Raw genomic sequence first — 16,022 nt, forward strand, 5'->3', positions numbered from 1 at the left:
TATCAGCACTGAGAGCTGCCTCTGATTCAAGAGAGATTCCTCTGGCTTGTAACATCTTGTTTCTGTCATCAGTACTTGAAAGAACCTTTTACCAGAAGCTAGCCAACAAACGGCATGAAAATGAGCTGAAGTACCTTTTCAGTGCTTCCAGTTGTGATTGAGCTCTGTGTGTCAAATTTAATTCAAGAGCACATTCCAGGGCTTCCAGAATACCTAGAAGATGGTTTGTGAGTGGATGGATTACATCAGCACATGCACTCCAGCATGCGTCTGACAGAGAGCAGAGTGAGCAGTGTATCTTATCTGTTATAATCTTCTACCTCACGGGGCTGTCACTGAAAAACAAAAAGTTGCTGCACACAACCAAAAAAAGGTTAATGTTTCAGTACATGGTGCTGCCACATTCATTCCTACAAGATTTAGTGAATGGGAAGCACAAGGAGAATATACAGCAAGTTCATTTTTGGACATAATGCAGGCCTGAACCCCTTTTATCTTCCTGACATATCTGAGCCATTATCAGAACCTTGACCTCTACAGTCATCAAGAGGAATATTAACGACGCTTCAAGGTGGCAATTGGCATTTCAGTTATCTGTTCTCCATGTTTTAAATCGAAGTTAATAAACTCAAAAAACCTTTCTTTAATGTTAAATGCACCAGTATCTTTGTATCTTGTGAACTACAAATTGGAATATCAACACATGTTCTTGGTGAGAGACATCAGAAGTAGCATCACATATGATAGAATGATAAATAGCCTTTTCTCTCTGCAAGGATGGCCTTCTGCACACCGTTACCACATAATTCAGCAAACTCATTCAGACTCTCCCATGGGAGATAATGAGCCTGTCCTTGCATCATTTTGCCCTCTGTTTGCCTCTGTTTGACTCTGGCCAAATGGTCACGAGTGATGCAGTCATAATGAGCTCTTTTCATGTTCAGGAAGTTCATTATATAGCTTTTGCCATTTTTTCACATTTGGTGAATACCTTTCACTTTTTGCCAGCGTACTGCATTGTTTTTGTCTCCCTTCAGAAAGTAACCAACATGGAAAACAATACAGTGCTTGATTGGTGGGACTCCAAACAAGCCAGTCTCTTGGTAGCTGTTCTCCAATGGAAGTCTTACATTTGAGAAGAAATTCAGGAAACTTATGCCCACCAACATCTTTTGGAATTGACTTTGCTAGCTTTCACATTTCTTCTGAAGTCAAGACACCAGGTAGAACAATTTTTTGACAGACAGAAACTAGTCTCAGTTTGGGCCACAAGACTGGGTCTTTGAAAAAGCATGAATCAGATAGTGTAGTACTACTCTCTCCTGTTTTTTGTAAGCCTTCTTCTGAACGTGCTAATGGTCATATTACCTGACCATTGGAGTCACATGATGCATCTGGCAGCTTTTCTTCATCATCAGTTGCCACAGACACAGTCTCTATATTAAAATCATTTCTATCTTATTTTGTTCATCTACTTCCCTAGTTAGTGTATTGCCTGAGCCAGACTGCAGAAAGGCCTAGTTTGTTTTGAAAAACTGGAGGATTGATTGGTGTCCTTTAGTTTCTTTTAGCTCCCTTTGTTTTACCTTCTTATGTTTCTGGCTGCCTGATTTGTATGCATAGCCAGACATGGTGTGTGTATGTGAGAGAGAGAGAGAAAGAAATGTCCTTTTCTTCCAGGCGCTAACCCTATCCCTGTTTCAGTTCTTCTCTATGCAATGTTTAGATCACCAGGCCTAACTTATTACTCACTTTTGGGCCTGTAAATCCTACCAGCAACACCACAGCTTCCACTATCCCTAGGATCAATATTCGTGGTTATGTGGTGTTTTGTCCCTCCCTTCTTCATCTATATGCATAAGGGACTCTGGGACTTGTAGTTTCATAGTTTCTAGGGTCCGAAGGGACCTGAGTAGATCATCTAGTCTGACCCCCTCCCATGGCAGGAAAGAGTACTGGGGTCTTGAGACAGCACCAAACACTAGTTCTTGAGAGAGAATGTCCCATAGGGAAGCATAAATCCCTCTATCTTCAAAATACAAGTCCTAGAATTAACTGCACAAGCACATGCTCTCTGCCCTACACAAGGGCCCTGGGCTGTCCAGCAACTCACTGTTCACAATGTTGCTTGTTCTGCTTCTGATTGGCTCCCACAAATTTCACAGTGGAGACCCCATATAGCAGGGGTGGGCAAAATACGGCCTGCAGGCCGAATCTGGACCGCAAGGCCATTCTATCTGGCCTGCAGGGCCTCTAAAAAATTTAGAAAATTAATATTTATCTGTCCTTGGTTCCTGTCAAAAATGACAGAACCCAGGGGAAGCCCCCGTGGGCTCCTGCAACAGCAGAGTCCACCTGGCCCCGCCCCACCTGGGACCATGTGGCTGCACCAGCACAGGAAACTCAAGTCAGGGGTGGGGAGGAAGGGCAGGGGAAGACTCTGGACAGGGAAGAAGCTGGTGCTGAGTGTGGGGAAAAGCAGCCCCTCCCCCGCCCCATGGCCAGCACTCCCTGCTGCAGCCGTTTGCAGCCTGTGCGAGGCTGTCCTGAGCAGGTACAGGCAGCCCCGCGTGGGCTGTGAGTGTCTGCAGCGTGGGGCACTGGCCACAGGGCAGGCGAGGGGCCACTTTTCCCTGCGCTCAGCACCAGCTTGTAACCCACCCCTGCTGCCAGCCTGGGCCCCGTGCCGGCTCCAGGCTTACCCATCAGGGTTGTGCTGCGGCAGCAGCAGCTGCTCAGCATGGAGGAAAGTGCCCCCCCTCTGTTGCCATGCCTGGCAGTGTTTGCTGCTGCTGCCTGCCCAGAGCTCACATGCTGGGCAGCACAGAGGCAGCAGTGGCAAACGCTGCCCGGCACAGCAAGTGGGGGGCAGCACGCTTTCCTTTGTGCCAAGCAGCTGCTGCCGCCACCGTGCAGCCCCAACAGGCGAGCCCAGAGCCAGCACAGGGCCCAGGCTGGCAGCAGGGGCAGGTTACAAGCTGGTGCTGAGTGCAGGGAAAAGCGGCCCCTCCCCCACCCCATGGCCAGGACCCCACACTGCAGCCACTCGCAGCCTGCATGGGGCTGCCTGTTCCTGCTCTGGACAGCCCCATGTGGACTGTGAGCGGCTGCAACAGGGAGTGCTGGCCACAGGGGAGGGCTGCTTTTCCCTGCGCTCAGCACCAGCGTCGGGGCTGCACGCTGCCCCCAGCCTGTATTGTGGGGGGCAGTGGGAGTGAGCGGGTGCAGGAGCCAGCGGGAACGTGGGGCCCACACCAGTGTCCCGGCGCCAGCGCTGGCAGGGCCCAGAGCAAGGTGGCAGGAGTACAGGGTCCCGGCTGGCAGAGAATCTATGGAGCTGGGCCAGCTCCCCCCTCTCCCTGCTGGTGCAGCACAACCTGGCTCCACAGACCCCTGCCAGCCTGTGCCCTGCTCTGGGCCCCACCAGTGCTGGCCCTGAGATATGGGTCCCCAGACATTAGGACATTGGTCCCAAGACAGTGATCAGGGGGCGGGGCACCTGTCAAGGGGCGGGGCTACCCATGCTGCCCTTGACAGCTTGCCAAAATTAAATAAGTGGCCCCCCACCCAAAATAATTCCCCGCCTCTGCCATATAGGTAGTACATAACTTTCCAGACATATCCTCAAGCATGACCTACAATTTAGCCATCACTTTTTTTCCTCATGGTAATAGAGTCTCCAGGCCCTGGTAAAGTGTACCCTTTTCCCACACCATGCTTGGGCCCTGGGACGAGCTATCTAATTGGGAGAGATGTTAGACAAGCTTTTGGGTACAAAATGCCCTTCCTCAGCGCCCCAGGGTCCAGGTGAAATCCAGTTTCTCCAAGGACATCACTGGAGTTTCTCCAAGTTCACAACAAATGCTGGGGATGATGCAATCCCTTGCTGCTCCATTCCTCTGGAGCCAGGTTGCCAGGAACCAGAATTTTTGAGGCTGTGCAGTGGCATCAGGCCTCTGAATGACTCCAGGTTTTAGTGAATTGTGGGAATCAGCTGCAGACTTCAGAATCTGAATCCTCATTCACTTCATGTTACAGGGGAACTGGATTAACTCTTTCCTCTGACTACAATAATCAAGAAATATTCAACCCAGGAAACCTGTAAACTTCCTTCTGTAGGGCCCCACACCTGGGATTGTACCCTTTTCTGGGATACTCTAGGTCAGCGTTTCTCAACCAATGAGTCATTACCCAAAAATGAGTCCCAAGAATATATGAAAGTGTCATGAACAAATTTAAAAAATGGTTCTCCTCTAAAGGAGAAAAATGTGGGAAACTGGCTTTCATCTTGCAGGGTGGCAGAATCCCAGCCTGCCTTCAAGGGGCTGCTTGGGCCCCGCCCTGCTCCACACCCCACCTCCCACACACAGTGGGGCTAGGGGCTGGGGGCACTGGGTTGGGACTGGCCATCAATGTTTACAAGTGGGTCCTGGTACAAAAAAGGTTGAGAACCACTGCATTAGCTGAGTGATAGAGAAATAATAATTAGGTAAGTAGTCACGGTAACAGGATGAGGATCTTGTAAAGCAGCCAAGAGGCAAAGGTCAAAGACGGATGCAAGTTACAAACTTGACCTCTGGTCAATGAATGGCTAACTATATCTATCTGTTAATGTAACAGTGAAAAAGAGGTTCCAAAGGTTTTATCTGCAGACCCAAGCCTAAGGGGTAATAGAATAAAGTGTTTGGTAACGTTGAGAAATGACCACAACAAGGTTTCTTTGCAGACTGTTTAATTTATTTTAATGGTGGAAACCAGGGCCCTGGAGCCTAAATTCCTTCAGTGATCCACAGAGGAGGCAAAGCAGAGGCAGGAGGCCTAGATGTTTAATTCCATACTATTGCAATGACATTTCACTGTGCATAAAGCCTTCTCCACCATATCTGATGGATTATCCAGGGTTTTGCAAGGTTTTTTCTGGTGATTTTCAGGGACATTATACAGTAATTTTTTTGAGGGGAAAACTATGTGAGTTGAGGTAATCCATCATAATAGCTGTTAAGAGTGTTAATAATGTTCACTCCCATAAATCTTACTAAGATTGACCATGAATATGACAGCTTAAAAGTGCAGCAAAAGGGGGCTACAAGTGGGGCAGAGGGAGAGGTAGAAGGGTTGAGCTGCTAGAACTCATCATACAATGAAGTAGGACACAGTTCTGAGCATCTAACCTAAGAAATTTTGACATCCTTCCCTGTGCCTAATGATCTCTGGAACTGCAGGATATGGCAGCCAGCCAGGCCAAATAGCTTTCATGTGTAAAGTCAAATGCAGACCAGATGAGACGCATTTCAGTGTGCAGGATTTTATTTCTCATTACCATTTTCTCAATAAAATTTAGTCATTTATCACACTGTGAATTCATACCTAAACTGCTTGTGGGCTAGACTAATTTTCTAGTCATGTAGGATTTAATTTCATCTTGTTAATCATGACAGCTTTGCTTGGAGAGGATTCTCAGCATTCTTCAATTAACTTGCTTAGTAGGGTAGCTTTTTAGCATCAACTTTTTCCATTTATTAAGATCCTGCTATTGTTTTCCTATTCACTTTAATGGGGAGCTGTACATAGATACTTGTGGCATAATATGGCCTCTGGTTATACTGAAAAGGGAAGGCCTCCTCATCACTGCTGTTTTCATTTAAGTTTTTGCACTGTCTGCTTTAGGGATTTAGGCCTAAATCCTGAGAGGTGCACTGTAATTGCCATTAATAAGGGTTTGGGACATCAAGCATTATTGCCAGATTTGACCCAAATTCCCTTTTAAAACTAACACTGAAATCTGTATATTACGCCTCTTTTGCCTTCATGCAACAGTGACTTAGAGCTATTGGGCCATATTGTGATCCAGTTCCTATATCACTCCAGGGGGTGGAAGGCAGCCAGCAGGCATCATCTGGAGATCCCACTGACATACAGACTCCAGGTGGTTTAGTGCCTGCAGAAGTAAATCTGCTTCTTTCCCACCTGTATTTAACAGACTTCAAAAAGACTAAAGGGAAAGATGCAGTTGTTTAGAAAATGTCAGAAAACTCCTACTCCATATAACTTTCTTGGTCATTGACAAGAGAAGTATTAAAACAAGCCAGGTCAGCGTTCATTGGCATCACACAGTTGCCATTTCAAGTCCAGCCAGTTTCAAAACCTGCCTCTCTCACCATGGAAAAACTTTTCAACCTTATAGCCTTTGAGATTCAATAATATAGGACTTTGAAAAAGAGCATTTGTGCATCTTCCCAATCATCCTGGCTTGATATGTGACTATTACTGTGTTCACTGGCCCTTTCACAATACCATTAGCGTGCAAGCTGAGGAATGGAGAATTTACCATGGTGGCAGCTGTTACGGTCTTTTGCACTGTTGCACCCCAGCACTTTCCCACAAAGAGGGATGGCGATATGCTAATTCATGTGTTGTCTCATCTGCACTGTTTAGGGAAGGTGACAACGTCCAGGCATTCCAATTCCAGAAGCCTCTTCAATCCTTTTCCAGACATGACATTCCAAAAAGTAGGATCTGTAGGAATTTCCAAAACAGATTTCTAACGATGCTCCTCCATTTCTCATTTAACTGTTATGGATGTCCTAGAACATAGCTCTCCTGCTTCTTTCACTGCTTCATCATCACCATAGTATCCAAGTACCTTTTTCCTGTAGCACATTAAGCAATGTAACCTAATATCTATCATATGAAGTTCATTCTCCTGACCCAAAGGAACAATTGTGTGTTTAAGTAATGTTATGTTTTGGTAGGGTTGTAGTATTTGATGGTGTCTTCAGTTCTTTCATCCAGCCATTGAAGTAGGTAAAGAATCTTCTTCCGGTAGCCACCATATATTCCAGATAATCTTTTGCTTTCTGCATACAAAGACACAAGTTGCTCTCCCCATTTCTATAATTAAAATTAAAAGACTGTAAAGGATCCATAGTTTAGATTAGAATACTTAATTTTGATTAATTTTGCACCTCAATTGAACTTTATCTCTGAACACCTTCCTATTAAAAGGGCATAGGGAGATGGGCACATAAATGCAAAATACAAATACCAATTTTACAGTGCTTTCTATATGTTTGGGATAAATCCAACTTAGGGGATGGCAGCACAATCTGGATTGATTTTTCAAAAAGGATGGTCCAATGGCACTGACCTAGGATTGAGGAGGCCCTACTTTACTTCCCTGCTCTACTACAGGCTTCCTGCATGGCCATGGTCAGTCACTTAGCATATATACACCACAGTTCTCCATCTGTAGAATGGGAATAATGCCAGTAATACTTCCTGAGATGGGTGTTGTGACAACAACTATATGAAAGATAGTTATTTAAGTACTTTGCGATCTACAAATTAAATAAAAAAATCCCTAAACCCAAATGGACAATTAAGAATTTACATTATTTGGTGCATGCAATACTGTTATCAATGAACTGGCAGGGGATGACAAGATCTGAACTGAACTTATAGCAGTTCTGGCTACAGCTGAGCAAAGCTTTTTATTTTTTCTTTAAATATGAAGCTCCAAGCAGGCTTGCTGAAAGCTTCATAGAGGTATTGGCATGTCTATATAGTACATAGTGTCAGGCAAGGTAGTGGCATTGGCTTCACTTTGTTTTGAAAGTTTAGATACAGTAACCCCTGCAAAGTGGGAGGAAAGATTACCATAACCCCTACAAATAGGAACCATCATATTTTGTACAAGCCAAGGTTTTCTGGGACTTTTTAAAATGGAAATGTCACTAACAATACGGGAACTCTCTGTATATGTATCCATACAAATGTTATTCATAATGTGCATCTAACTGTTACCAGGCAGGGTCAGGCAGATAAACACCTGATTGACTAATAAGATATAACATATGTACAGCATAAGTTTTCATGAACTTGAGCTTGGCTCATCAGATGCTGTGATTATTTAGTTAGTCTATCATGTGCATATCTTCTCTGCCTTCTGCCTGTCTTCAGACTAACATGACTACTTGTAACTGCCCATTGTTTAGAGTTTAAAAGTTTTTTAGTACTATCCCTTATTCATTCCTTGCATAAAGAACAATAAAACTGGATCTTAATTTGCACCAATGAAATGTATGCATGTCAACCATCTAACTCAAGGAATTTGGTCTTCCAAATGCTTAGCAATAGTTCCAATTCCAGTTTTATTAGGACAATTCAGGCGTGTCTACACAAGATGCTTAATGCTCAGTAAACCAATTCTACTGTGCATTAATGCGTCACGGCAAAAGTCATGCTAATGTGTTAATGCACCATAGACTTAGTCTACTGCACATTAAGTGCATGAAAAGACTGTGCAGTAGTGCCAGTTACTGTACATTTAGTTAGTACTTCATATTAGAGGTACTAAACCTAATAAGCCACAACAATGGCACATTAAAGCATGTGTAGATATGCCCCTCCTGCTTTCTGGATCTGGGCTTTGATCAAAATTAATCTCATTTGTCTTGACAGCTCAGTAAAGCAGCAAAAGCCCATGACAATGATCTTTAATTGAACAAACTTTTCTCTGTTTCAACTAGCCTTGACATATTTTCAGTAAGCTTCATCCAGATAGAATCAACTTCCTATAATCCATTTTTTAAACATATCTTTCAAATGCATGCTTTCAACCAGTGCAGCAGCAGGCTGAAGGCATCTGTTTTACTTCTGGTCGTACTAGCTCTTCTGTGGCAGGACTATAATTTTCAAGGTTGTGCAGCACCTAACACAATATGACACTCACTTAAGTGCCCTTAAATATAAACATCAGGTAATGACAGTGAGAAGTAATTGGTGAACACTGATATTACTCCACGAAAGGGATAGTATCAGGTCCTACATTAGCCCCCACTTCTGTCCTGACTTATAGGTCATTATACTTACCTATATCAGTAGAGAACACAGCATTTATCTTTGGATTAGCATATAATGTTAATGATTTCCTTACCTGTGTTAGTGACCATGCCTTAGTTTCTTAAAGCAGGAAAGTTTTTATAAACTGTGCTTAGTTTTCCCCATTGTTTCTGTGTCCACTTGCTGCTTTTCATTTAATTTTGTTCCTAATCAGTTTTCACTTTTGGATACATATGCATAAGCCTAATAATGCAATCTTTCAACTGGAAATCCTCCCAGGCAGTGTTTTCCAAAATGTGGTAAGAGGGAAAGGGATAGTTGTGGAGGAGTCATGAACAGTCAAGCCTCAGGACCTCAGCTTTTGTTTCCTAAAAAGGTAACTAAACCACCTGTTACAGCTGCAAGGAAAACTTTGTCATCATGACACGTGTCTGCCTAATTCTGTATGCATTCTGAAACTGTTATCTCTGAGGTACAAATTGTTTCATTTCTATAGGCATGGAAAGGTAAGTGATACTTTAAATGCTCTGACAATCAAACAGGTCAAAGGTCCAGCCCAGCCTAGCTCTAACATAGACAAGGCACATCAGCTGTGGCAGCCAACAGCATACAGGCAAGTTACATAGCTAGTATCATATCCAGCTGCTTTTGTCTCCACACACAAATGGAGGTGGTATCCATTTACAACCATGTTGACTGGAGGGAGCCTTTGCTGTAAGTCCACAGCAAGGCTCAAACTCAAGCCTCTAGAATCACAGTTAGACCTGAACCCTGCTTCTTAATCAGACACATTGGGGGCACAAAACTGTTTTATTTTTCTTAAAGAAGAGAGTCAACTTTCCTATATTTTGGAAGCAATGACAGGAGTGGGGAATATGAAAAAGGAGTCTTTTTTTAATTTAATGTCAGGCAGTAATAATAAATTAAAAGTCCAGTTACCATTAGGGTTTCTAACAGTTGTAAAACATCTCTAAAACAATTAAAATCAGACACCTATATGTTCCCCTCCTACATACCAGAAACCAAAATCCAACAGGAACCCCCCCCCCAAAAAAAATGTTAAAAGAAAGTTAATACAATGTATTTTATTATTTGTGAGGGAGAAAAAGCCAGACGGAAAATAACGAGGCAGTAGCTTTTTAAGATTAATCATGGAATAAAAAAATCCAGTATCTCACTGGATCCGGAAGAGAACACTGAACTATTACGCATAAGAGTTTTAAGTCGGTCGCTATTTTCTGTGAGAAGCCATATACTGGTGAAAGGTTCGGAGAGCACAAGGTTAGTGATTCACTCATCTCATTCATCCCATCATGTTTCTGCACCCAAGATATGAAAAGACTCTTTTTTAAAGACGACAAATTTTCTGAAGCACAGGAGGGAAGGAAAGGAAAGTACAATGTTAAATGCAAGTAGAAATAAGTCTTTTGTAGACTGTGACAGAGGTCCATCCCCGAGCCCATCTAATGTAGGCCTGACCCTCTGTCTCTGGGCTACCCACCAACCTATCTTGCCTGCCATGAATTGTTGGAACAATAATTATAGTGTTACTCAGGCAAAAGGCTGCCCATTTACTACCCCAATGCTAGGGGTTGCTATCACTCCAAATCTCCCCTACACAGTGGCCCACGCCTTGCAGATGGTATGCAACTGTTGATCTGCACCCTAGGGCATTGGGTCAGCTCACTCCATTGCTGTGCCTCTTGGCACTGGCACTGTGCCCCCCCGGTGCTGGGATCCAATCACCCCCCTGGTGCTGTGCCCCCCCAGTGCTGGGGTCCAATCACCCCCCCCCAGTGCTGGGGCTTTGCACAATAGTGTGCCCCAGTGACGCCTCCTCCTCCCCAAATAGCCTCAGTTCCGTCCACTGGATACAACAATAACATAAATATGAGTCCCTGGGCTATAACATAATACAAGTCATAAAAGCCACACTTTGGCTCCTTAAAACGCCAAACTGCTCCTTTCATATTTAGCACCACCCCCAGCTCTGGGTGCCTTATAGAATCCTAGAGACTCATTAGCCACAGCAACAGTCTGGCCAGCAGCCACAACGTTCTTGGGTAGTTCCGCTGTGGGCAGCGCTCTCCTCCTGCCAGCCTCAGCCCTGGGGTTTCTGTGTGTCCAGAGACCTATCCCCTTCCTGTCAGCTGACCGGCTTGGGTGGTTGGGCTATTAACCCCTACCCTCCTGATTCTTGTTGTTCCTGTACACTTGGGTCTTAAAGACTTGTCTCTCAGTAACAGGGCTAGGGTTCCCTGTTACACAGACATATAGAAAAATAAGACTGTAAGGGACTTTATGAGGTCATATAATCCAGTCTCCCACTCAAGGCAGGATCATCCCAGTCTAAAAGAAGCCAGACAGAGTTTTGGCTAACCTGCTCTTAAAACTTCCAAGGATTCCACAATTATTCTAGGTAATCTAGTCCAATCTTTAACCACCCTTATAGTGAGAAAGTGCTTCCTCATATCAAACACATTACCCTTCTTGCACTTTGAGATGACCATTCCTTGCCCTGTCTCCTGCAGACAAAGAGAATACAAGCAGTCCTTGGACTTACAACACAATTGGTTCCTGAAAACCACAAAGTGAAATGTTGTAACTCGGAACCAATTTTCTCATAAGAAACAATGTTATAAATGGGGGATTGGTTCCTGAACCAAGGCCCGATACCCTAATTTCACCAAAACTACCCAAGAATTTTGTACTTGATCAATTATAGATGAGTAATATAGCTACATTAATGTATTTTTTATTGTAAATATTGATTCGGAAGGACTTCTTTGAGTTGTCTTTGCTGGAGTTTTTGAAGGGCTCTTAGTTGGATTTTTTGAAGGGTTTTTATCTGGAGTCTTCTCAGGAGACTTGGCTGCAGGTTTTTCTGGAGTCTTCTCTGCTTTCTTGAAGAAAGTGTCCAAGGAAGTTTGAACAGATGCTCTCCAGGGAGATGGGTGACACTGCGAACTTGTTCGATGGTGTGGCATCACATCGGCTCAAGCGTTGTAAAGTCGAAACTGACATCAGAAACTTGAAACAGGGTGTCAATTTATAAATGCTGTAGTGTGAAATGTTATAACTTGAAATGTTGTAAATTGAGGACTGCCTGTAGTCTATCACGATTCTCTTTATAATCACCTATTGGGTATTTGAAGGCTGTTACCAAACCCTCCCTCAATCTCCTATTCTCCACATTAAATAATCCCATTTTTTTCTACCTTTCTCTTCCCTTCACCTTTAATTATTTTTGTTGCTTTCCACTGGACTCCTTCCTATTTGCCCATGTCTTTCTTGAAGTACAGTGTCCAAAAATGGATCAAGTTCTCCAAGGCAGGCCTCACCAATGCTGAATGGAGCAGAAAAATCACTTTCCTTGACTTGCAAGCAACAGTCCTAATACCGCCCAGTCTGCTATTGACCTTTCATCTTGTTTGAAGAGGTGATCTTGTGGATTCCTTGGATAAATGATTGCCTGTGAACACAGGAACTGGACTTGCTGGCCCAGGAAACTCCTTCTAATCCAGTATTCCTGTTTTCTTCAAAATCATTTTATGTTGAGAGAGTTGGCGGGGGTCATTGCTGTGCCCTTGGCCCGGCTGTATCAGTGATCGTGGTCCACAGGCCAGGTGCCCAGAGATTGGAAACTAGCTAATGTGGTCCCCACTTATAAGAAAGGGAGAAAGGAGGACCCAGGAAACTATAGGCCCATAACTATAGGCCTCACATCGGTCTTGGGGAAAATCCTTGAAAAAATTATCAAGGATCACATCTGTGAGGGGCCAGCAGGGGAAATCAACATGGGTCCAAAGGCAGGTCTTGCCAGACCAACTTGATGGCCTTTTATGACCAGGTAACTAAATCCCTGGATGATGGTGTCACTGTGGACACAGTCTTTCTGGACTTTAAGAAGGCCTTTGATACTGTCTTTCACCCCATTCTCATTAATAAATTGAGCAACTGTGGCACTGATGCCTACACAGTTGGATGGGTCAAAAATTGGCTGATGGGGTGCACCGAGAGAGTGGTAGTGGACGGGTCGTACTCAAGCTGGTGGGATGTGAATAGTGGGGTCCCCCAGGGCTCGGTCCTGGGGCCTACCTGTTCAACATCTTCATCAGCAACTTGGACAAGGGGGTGGAAAACACTTTGTCCAAGTTTGCCAATGACACCAAGATGTGGGGAGAAGTAGGCACGCTCGAAGGGAGAGAGAGGCTGCAATTAGATTTAGACAGATTACAGAAGTGGCGGATGGTAACAGGATGGGCTTCAACGTAGATAAATGCAGGGTGCTGCACCTGGGGAGAAGGAATCCACACCATACATACAAGCTGGGGAGCTCCCCCCTTGTGAGCACAGAGGCGGAAAGGGATCTTGGAGTCATTATTGACTCCAAGATGAATATGAGCCGCCAATGCTAGACCGCAGCCAGCAAAGCCAACCGTACCTTGTCGTGCACCCAAAGATGCATCTCAAGTTGGTCCAGAGAGGTGATATTCCCCCTCTACGCGACACTGGTCAGGCCACAACTGGAGTACTGCATCCAGTTCTGGCACTGCACTTTAAGAAGGATGTGGCCTGCCTTGACAGGGTTCAGAGGAGGGCCACCTGCTTGGTTGGAGGGCAACAAGGCAGGCCTTATGAGGAGAGGCTGAGCAACATGAACTTGTTCAGCCTCAGCAAACGGAGGCTATGGGGGGATTTGGTGGCTGCCTACAAACTCATTAGGGGAGATCAGCAGCAAATAGGAAGGGCCCTATTCCCCCCAGCAGCACCTGGGGTGATGAGGAACAATGGCCAGAAGCTGCTGGAGAATAGGTTCAGATTACAGATTAGGAGGCACTGTTTCACTGTTAGGATGGCTAGGATCTGGAACCAACTTCCTAGGGAGGTGGTCCTGGCTCCTACCTTGGGTAAATTAAAAAAGAGGTTGGATGAACACCTGTCTGGGGTCATGTGATCCCAGCATGTGCTCTGGCCAGTGGCGGGGGTTTAGACTAGATGATCTATTTAGGTCCCTTCTGACCTCTAACAGCTATGAAACTATGTTTTTGTGTTTTTTTCAGAATCAAAGGACAGAACTGTAAACCACCTTCAACTTGGAATAACCACACAATAGGTGGCAGTAAAAAACCTTATTGGTTTAATCAACAGATAAAGAAAGAGATACCCAGCCGTGGAGCTCCAGATTAGCTGACTCAAATTTATAAAGTGATTTTATAACAGACCACCAAAATACCATTTTCCATTTTATTTTTCGCTACTGTCATCAATTACAATTGTCAGCTTTTCATTATACAAGCCAAGGCTTATTACTAAATGTGCACCAGTACATTAATGGAGTTGTCCTCACCAAAGAGGAGAAACAAAGCTCTACGCTAGGGGGCCTAGAAATTCTTTAGCCAAAAGGTATGAAAACAGCCATATACTTACAGCTTTTAATTTAAAATTAAAAGTATGCCCTGTACCCATTAATTATGAGGGTGTACATGTAAAAGCATTTGAAGCATCTCTTATGTTACAAATTTAACTCACTTTTCCCTATTTCTGAATTATTCACAAATCCAATTTTCTTTGAATGCATTTGTCAGAATTTTGCCAAATAATTGCCCTGGATAATTCCCAACCTGTATAGTGTTTGCCAACTGTTCTCTTGAGATGATTGTTCATGGTTGTCTATATAAAAACATCAGAGAGCTTGCCTATGCAAGAAGTTCTTTCTACTTAATGTGATGGGTGGATAAAAGTGTCCACCTAGGGAGTCAATCCGGAGTTAATCCAGAATGAATGCATGTGGAAACAAGGCCTGAATCACAGTTTTAATATTGCTCCTTTGTTGGATGACCAAATCTTTTTAAACAGGATAAAGGAAGAGCTGTGTCTTTCCAGTGTGAATTTATAGATGAGTAAAGAGGTGTGCAAATGTCCCCAACAATTCCCAGAGGTTGGCTGAATTGTTGGTAACAATTAATAATGACTCAAACTGGTTGACTATTCATATACTAATGCACATGATCCATCATTTTCATCCCGTCCCTCTAGAACACTTTCCCAAGTGCAATGCATTTCTATAGCGCTGAAAAGTATTTTTAGAAACATTCCTCTGCCTTTCCCCATCACAAATGGAGGGCAGACTTTAAGCAGCTTACTAAGTACGCTATACAGCTGTTTCTGGTCACTGATTATTCCAAGAAACTGAGAATATAGGACTAGTTTTATCCCCATTGAAGTAAATTGCAAAATACCCAATGACTAAGTTATTTGGAAATTAAGTAGCATTTAAAGAAATGTTAGAAGTTCAGGCTAATAGATCTGAAATACTTGTCAAAACACTTTTTACAACTTTAAAGACAGCATGAAAGGAACACAGCTCAGCCTTCCATTCCAAGATCATTTAGCTGAAGTCTACTTAAATATGACTTATTTTCCTAGCACAGACTAGAACTGTGGTTTCACTGGGGCAGGACCAATGTGTTCCATACCTGTATATGTGCCAAGAGTTAATAGATAAGGTGGCAGTAGATGGTGCTCTATGTTGCTAGCTCCTGAGTATCATAGGAACTGGTGCTAGTTTACACTAGTTATAAACAATGAGGCCTTGTACAGCCACCTGCTGTGTATTGTTTCTTTACACAGATGCCACAAAAGTGATGTGACTAGCTCCTTATTTTTCAGCCTGTTTGGCCAAAGCATGTTTGCTTCCGAGAACATTCAAACTGAGAATTTTATAGCACCGCAGTGTTGCTTCTTAAATTTTATGAGCTGTACCCAGACTGACATCTTTCCTGGGAACAACAGGATGAGAGCTGGGAAATTCTTTAGCATTCCTGTCTCTGGCATCTGAAGTGACTGTGCTTTGGTGCCAGGCCGACTAAAGGAACTTCTGTTCCTTTAGTCAGAGATGTTCCGTATCTCCAGGAGAAAAAGAAAATGGAATTTCTGAACAAAATTTTCTCATTTTGTGCATTCTGCAGACTTTGCATTCAGACCAATTAAAACCTCCTGAGATTTCAAATGCAGTGCTGATGGACAGACTTACAGTTAGTTGTTGAGCAGCATTTAGGAAACATATCTTTAAAAGTATAAAATAACCAACACATTTCCCTAAATGTCCCTCAGAAAAAAACTCCCGTTTTGGGAGGGAGTTGTGTGCTGAGGCTCAGTACAGAGCTCATTCCCGACAG

Source organism: Crocodylus siamensis, chromosome 15 (genome assembly GCF_052110815.1).
Source record: "Crocodylus siamensis isolate JL-2025a chromosome 15, ASM5211081v1, whole genome shotgun sequence".
In the NCBI taxonomy this organism is placed as follows: Eukaryota; Metazoa; Chordata; order Crocodylia; family Crocodylidae; genus Crocodylus; species Crocodylus siamensis.